Here is a 6,000-nt window from a genome sequence, read left to right as displayed (position 1 = left end):
GGAAGATGGATGGAGCCAAATACAGGACCATTCTGGAAGAAAACCTGATGGAGTCTGCAAAAGACCTGAGACTGGGACGGAGATTTGACTTCCAACAAGACAATGATCCAAAACATAAAGCAAAATCTACAATGGAATGGTTCAAAAATAAACATATCCAGGTGTTAGAATGGCCAAGTCAAAGTCCAGACCTGAATCCAATCGAGAATCTGTGGAAAGAACTGAAAACTGCTTTTCACAAATGCTCTTCATCCAACCTCACTGAGCTCGAGCTGTTTTGCAAGGAGGAATGGGAAAAAATGTCAGTCTCTCGATGTGCAAAACTGATAGAGACATACCCCAAGCGACTTACAGCTGTAATCGCAGCAAAAGGTGGCGCTACAAAGTATTAACTTAAGGGGGCTGAATAATTTTGCACGCCCAATTTTTCAGTTTTTGATTTGTTAAAAAAGTTTGAAATGTCCAATAAATGTTGTTCCACTTCATGATTGTGTCCCACTTGTTGTTGATTCTTCACAAAAAAATACAGTTTTATATCTTTATGTTTGAAGCCTGAAATGTGGCAAAAGGTCGCAAAGTTCAAGGGGGCCGAATACTTTCGCAAGGCACAGTACATGCAATATGCTTTGTGGACTTCACGGGACAGATGTTGCTCTCCGGTTTTGTGATGAAATGCAGGTGTGGTTGAATTTATTCTGCCTCTGTGTCATCTTTGTCTCGGCCTTAGGCCTACAGTTGAAGTCGGAAGTTTACATACACCTTAACCAAATACATTAAACTCAGTTTTTCACAATTCCTGACATTTAATCCTAGTAAAAACTCCCTTTCTTAGGTCAGTTAGGAATGTTCTTTATTTTAAGAATGTGAAATGTCAGAATAATAGTAGAGAGAATGATTTATTTCAGCTTTTATTTCTTTCATCACATTCCCAGTGGGTCAGACGTTTACATACACTCAATAGGTATTTGTTAGCATTGCCTTTAAATTGTTTAACTTGGGTAAAACGCTTCAGGTAGCCTTCCACAAGCTTCCCACAATAAGTTGGGTGAATTTTGGCCCATTCCTCCTGACAGAGCTGGTGTAACTGAGTCAGGTTTGTAGGCCTCCTTGCTTGCACAAGATTTTTCAGTTCTGCCAACAAATCGTCTATTGGCTTGAGGTCAGGGTTTTGTGATGGCCACTCCAAAACCTTGACTTTGTTGTCCGTAAAGCATTTTGACACAACTTTGGAAGTATGCTTGGGGTCATTGTCCATTTGGAAGACCAATTTGCGACCAAGCTTTAACTTCCTGAATGAGGTCTGGAGATGTTGCTTAAAATGATGCTGCCACCCCCATGCTTCACGGTTGGGATGGTGTTCTTCGTCTTGCAAGCCTTCTCCTTTTTCCTCCAAACATAACGATGGTCATTATGGCCAAACAGTTCTATTTTTGTTTCATCAGACCAGAGGACATTTCCCATTTGTTCCCATGTGCAGTTGCAACCCGTAGTCTGGCTTTTATGGTGGTTTTGGAGCAGTGGCTTCTTCCTTGCTGAGCGGCCTTTCAGGTTATGTCGATATAGGACTCGTTCTACTGTGGAAATAGATACTTTTGTAACTGTTTCCTCCAGCATCTTCACAAGGTCCTTTGCTGTTGTTCTGGGATTGATTTGCACTTTCCGCACCAAAGTACGTTCATCTCTAGGAGACAAAACGCATCTCCTTCCTGAGCGGTATGATGGCTGCGTAGTCCCATGGTGTTTACACTTGCGTACTATTGTTTGTACAGATGAACGTGGTACCTTCAGGCGTTTGAAAATTGCTCCAAAGGATGAACCAGACTTGTGGAGGTCTCCAATTATTTTTTCCGGGGTCTTGGCTGATTTCTTTTGTTTTTCCCATGATGTCAAGCAAAGAGGCACTGAGTATGAAGGTAGGCCTTGAAATACATCGACAGGTACACATCCAATTGACTCAAATGATGTCAATTAGCCTATCAGAAGCTTCTAAAGCCATGACATCATTTTATGGAATTTTCCAAGCTGTTTAAAGGCACAGTCAACTTAGTGTATGTACACTTCTGACCCATTGGAATTGTGATACAGTGAAATAATCTGTAAACAATTGTTGGAAAAATTAATTGTGTCATGCACAAAGTAGATGTCCTAACCGACTTCTCAAAACTATAGTTTGTTAACAAGAAATTTGTGGAGTGGTTGAAAAATTTGATTTAATGACTCCAACCTAAGTGTATGTAAACTTCTGACTTCAACTGTACATATCATGGTGGCAAGGCATATGAACTAACACGTTATAGAGCAAACAACCCAATTATCCCAACACATAGGTTGTAATATGGCCATTTTTTCCTGGCTTGGCTTCCCCAGTGATGTTACCGATGCACCGCTACTGCCTGGTTACTAATTTTGGTTTGCTTATGTCATCCAGCTTGGGATTTTAGAATGTAAAAACGATGCAGATCCCTTCACGTTCAAGAGCTAGCTTTCCATTATCTAAAACAACTCCAGGGCCTTGCCAAACAAATCTTTTGACAACCCCATGCTTTCGCTGGTGCAAGCCTCTCCACACTCCCTTTGTTAGACCTAAGTAAATCAAATCAAATGTATTTATATAGCCCTTCGTACATCAGCTGATATCTCAAAGTGATGTACAGAAACCCAGCCTAAAACCCCAAACAGCAAGCAATGCAGGTGTAGAAGCACGGTGGCTAGGAACAACTCTCTAGAAAGGCTAAAACCTAGGAAGAAACCTAGAGAGGAACCAGGCTATGAGAGGTGGCCAGTCCTCTTCTGGCTGTGCCAGGTGGAGATTATAATAGACCATGGCCAAGATGTTCAAATGTTCATAAATGACCAGCATGGTCAAATAATAATAATCACAGTAGTTCAGTAGTACCCCAGGAGCAAATGTCAGTTGGCTTTTCATAGCCGATCATTAAGAGTTTCTCTACCACTCCTGCTGTCTCTAGAGAGTTGAAAACAGCAGGTGCTTCTACACCTGCATTGCTTGCTGTTTGGGGTTTTAGGCTGGGTTTCTGTACAGCACTTTGAGATATCAGCTGATGTACGAAGGGCTATATAAATACATTTGATTTGATTTGATTTGATTTGAGGTAGCACGTCCAGTGAACAGGTCAGGGTTCCATAGCCGCAGACAGAACAGTTGAAACTGGAGCAGCAGCACAACCAGGTGGACTGGGGACAGGAAGTAGCCATCAGGTCAGGTAGTCCTGAGGCATGGTCCTAGGGCTCAGGTCCTCCGAGAGAGAGAAAGAAAGAAAGAGAGAATTAGAGAAATCATACTTAAATTCACACAGGATGCCGGAAAAGATGGGAGAAATAATCCAGATATAACAGACTGACCCTAGCCCCCCGACACATAAACTACTGTAGCATAAATACTGGAGGATGAGACAGGAGGGGTCGGGAGACACTGTGGCCCCGTCCGACGATACCCCCGGACAGGGCCGAACAGGCAGTATATAACCCCACCCACTTTGCCAAAGCACAGCCCCCACAGCACTAGAGGGATATCTTCAACCACCAATTGCCATCCTGAGACAAGGATAGCCCACAAAGATCTCCGCCACGGCTCAACCCAAAGGGGGGTGCCAACCCCTACCAGGAAGATCATGTCAGTGACTCAACCCACTCAAGTGACGCACCCCTCCTAGGGACGGCATGGAAGAGCACCAGTAAGCCAGTGACTCAGCCCCTGTAATAGGGTTCGAGGCAGAGAGTCCCAGTGGAGAGAGGGGAACTGGCCAGGCAGAGACAGCAAGGGCGGTTCGTTGCTCCAGAGCCTTTCCGTTCACCTTCACACTCCTGAGCCAGACTGCACTCATACATATACATACATATGACCTACTGAAGAGATGAGTCTTCAATAAAGACTTAAAGGTTGAGACCGTGTCTGCGTCTCTCACATGGGTAGGCAGACCATTCCATAAAAATTGAGCTCTATAGGGGAAAGCCCTGCCTCCAGCTGTTTGCTTAGAAATTCTATGGACAGTAAGGAGGCCTGCATCTTGTGACCGTAGCGTACGTGTAGGTATGTACGGCAGAACCAAATCGGAAAGATAGGGAGGAACAAGCCCATGTAATGCTTTGTAGGTTAGCAGTAAATCCTTGAAACCAGCCCTTGCCTTAACAGGAAGCCAGTGTAGAGAGGCTAGCACTCAAGTAATATGATCACATTTTTTGGTTCTAGTCAAAATTCTAGCACTAGCTGAAGTTTATTTAGTGCTTTATCCGGGTAGCCGGAAAGTAGAGCATTGCAGTAGTCTAACCAAGAAGTAACAATGGATGAGGTCCAACAAGGATGGGGTCAAGGATGGACAGTCAATCTGTGTGCGGGAGATCTTCACCTCCTACTTCTTCGAAGAGGGTGCTGTTCCCTGGCAACACCATAGACTACACTATGCACAATACGAGTATTCTTCCATTTACTTAGCTATGTCAACTGCAGTTATTCAATTCCCAGTTTATCTCCCTTTGATTTCTACTTCTCAGGTGAGGGTGCTGTTTAGGTAAGGGTGTGCTGTCTGTACAAAAACAAAACACGCTATTTTAAATCACCCGTATGTTACGTTCCCCAGTATCTGTGTTGTGGTTTGTGTATTTGCATGTATGTATTTCAGGAAATGGCTTCCTGAAAATCTCTCCAAGCAGCTGTCTTCAATTACCAACTCCTTCTGAAGCTATATAAACCAGTGTTCTGTTGCTCAGAAGGGAGATGATTGCTGAGAGAGGCTGACGGCTGAGGGTTATATCATATGCTGGTTGTTGCTGAGAGTGAGACATTACATACCAAAACTGCATATGTTAGTTGTTGCTCAGTCAGATAGAGCTTATTTGATGTCCTGTGTTTCTCAGTTTTTTTTTAGAAATTGTTTGTAATATTCTGTTTCATTTGTTCCCAGTGGGGAAGGGGAAGGCACCTAGGGAGTGCTTAGGCAAGACGCCCGCAGGCATACATAGACCCGTAGTATATACTCTGTCTATGCACACTAGGTAAGACCTGGGCGGACCACCCCCTGTATTTTGGTTAGCGCACCAGGTGGTGCTAAGTTAGATAAGTAGTGGGTAGGCAGGTAAGAGAGGGGGCTTTGACATTTACTTTCTTTGCTTTGGTTCCATCCAGCCCCTTTTCCCCATATTACCGTGTGAAGGAATAAATTCCTAGTAAACGGGATATTCTCTGCCTTTTGTCATCCTTACTCGCACCTACAGTCCCATACCTCTTTCACTCCACGGGGAGTTGAGTTGTAGCAGGGTGTTGCATTCCCTCTTCCTAGAGACGTGCGTAACACCATATTGAAAAAATGTTAAACAATTAGACAACCTATAACCCACACCTACACACGTATCAAAATGATTGATGGATTTTGTTGTGCAGTAAGCAGGCTCAGGTGTATAACTGGCTCCTTTCACCTTCAAAGTATAGGCAAGAGGGCCAACCACGGAGAATAGTAAGACACTTCATTATTTCTATAACTACGCTATATTATTTGTCTTTGTGTCCATTCATGTTTTTCAGCATAAAGTACTCTGCAGCCGCTTAGTGTAGTGTGGACAACAGGTGAGGCCACACACACAGATTCCTGTTGAACACTGTCCCTGAGAGAGGCTGGACTGAGGGCTTGTAGGCTTGTTGTAAGGCAGGTTCTCATCAGACATTACCGGCAACAACGTCGCCTATGGGAACAAACCCACCGTTGCTGGACCAGACAGGACTGGCAAAAAGTGCTCTTCACTGACGAGTCGCGGTTTTGTCTCACCAGGGGTGATGGTCGGATTCATGTTTATCGTTGAAGGAATGAGCGGTACACCGAGGCCTGTACTCTAGAGCGGGATCGAGGTGGAGGGTCCGTCATGGTCTGGGGCGGTGTGTCACAGCATCATCGAACTGAGCTTGTCATTGCAGGCAAACTCAACGCTGTGCGTTACAGGGAAGACATCCTCCTCCCTCATGTGGTACCCTTACTGCAGGCTCATCCT

Source organism: Oncorhynchus mykiss, chromosome 18 (genome assembly GCF_013265735.2).
Source record: "Oncorhynchus mykiss isolate Arlee chromosome 18, USDA_OmykA_1.1, whole genome shotgun sequence".
Lineage (NCBI taxonomy): Eukaryota > Metazoa > Chordata > Actinopteri > Salmoniformes > Salmonidae > Oncorhynchus > Oncorhynchus mykiss.
The sequence above is the reverse complement of the archived record's forward strand: the minus strand, read 5'-3'. Positions refer to the sequence as shown.